Here is a 1,630-nt window from a genome sequence, read left to right on the forward strand (position 1 = left end):
CCCCAAAGTTTATGTCCTTCTCACAGGTAAATACATTCATTTCATCCCCCAAATCTTACCTTATTTCAACTCAAAAGTCCAAGGTTCAAAGTACCAATTGTGAAATCAAAACAAGTCATCTACTCACAAAATACAGTGGTGGGACAAGCATAGGGTACACATTCCCATTCAAAAAGAGAGAAATAGGCCAAAAGAAAGGGGTAACAGGTCCCAAACAAGTCCAAAACCCACCAGGACAGGCATTAAATCTCAAAGCTGGCAAATCATGTACCTCGACTCCCATGTTTGATGTCCTCTGCATGCTGGTGTGGGGGTTTGTTCCCCAAGTCCTCGGGCAGCTTCTGTGGCTTTCCTGTTCTGAGACCATGCTTCAGCTCTCACAGCCTGGTACTGCATGCTGGTAGCCCTATAGTCTGGGGTTTCTATGGTGGTCCTGCTCCCAAGGCTCCACTGTGCTTGGCCTTGGTGAGGTTTTTCTGGTGTAACTCCAACCCCCATTTCCTCTTGGCATTGCTCTAGCAAAGGCAGTGTGTGGTGACTCCACCCATGACAGATCTCTTCCTGGGCCCCAGGCTTTTCTATACATCCTTTGAAATCAGGGTGGAGGTTCCCAAGCCATCATAGCTCTGGCATTCTTCAAGCCTGAAAATGTAACACCATGTGGATGCTGCCAAGGCTTCTGACTTGTATATTCCAAAGCTGCAGATCCAGCCTCACCTGGGGCCAATTTAGCCATGGCTGGAGCAGCCAAAGCAGCTGGGGTGCTCGTGCTGGAAGCAAGCCTGAGGAGGGAGCCTCAGGCCAATTCCCCGACACCATTCCGTCTCCCCAGGCCTATGGGCCTGTTATGGAAGGTTTGGCCCCAGAGGCTTCTGCAATGCCTTCACAGTCTTTTCCCCCTTCTCTTGATAATACCTTTCTTTTGTACTAATCTTTCTAGCATCACTGCCTTTTTCTTCTGAAAATGCTCTCTGCTTCTCTACCACACGGCCAAGCTGTAAATTTTCTAAATCTTTATGCTATGCTTGTCTTTTAAATTCTGGCTTTATGTCATGCCTTTGCCACCATAACTCAACCTAGGCTGTTACTAGTAGCCATGTAGCTTCCTTAATGCTTTGCTGCTTTGAAATTTTCTGTGTCAAACACCCTGGGTCAGCATCTGGAAGTTCCACATTTCATAAATCTTTTGAGCACCAACAGAATGCAGCCAAGTTCCTAGTCAGTTCATAGCAGAGTGATCTTTGCCTCAGTTTCCAGTAAGTACTTTTTCATTTATATCTGCTCCTTAGAATAGTCTTTATGTAAGCATTCTGCTCACCACCATTTAACCAGTTTCTAGAACATTCCAAACTTTCCCTGGTTTTCTTGTTTTCTAAACATTCACCAGCATTTAGGCTTTTCCTAGCCTGTACCTCCAAATTCTTCCAGTGTCTCCTCAACACCCAGTTCCAAAGCCACTTGCACATTTTCAAGTATTTCTTATAAACAACACCCTACTTCTCGTGCAGATTTTCTATATTAGTCCATTTCTGTTGCTTATAACAAAATACCTGAAATGGGATGATTTATAAAGAAAACAAAATTTATTGCTTACAGTTTCAGAGGCTGGAAAGTCCAAAGTCCAGGGAAC

Source organism: Galeopterus variegatus, unplaced genomic scaffold, assembly GCF_000696425.1.
Source record: "Galeopterus variegatus unplaced genomic scaffold, G_variegatus-3.0.2 Scaffold1284, whole genome shotgun sequence".
Taxonomy (NCBI): domain Eukaryota; kingdom Metazoa; phylum Chordata; class Mammalia; order Dermoptera; family Cynocephalidae; genus Galeopterus; species Galeopterus variegatus.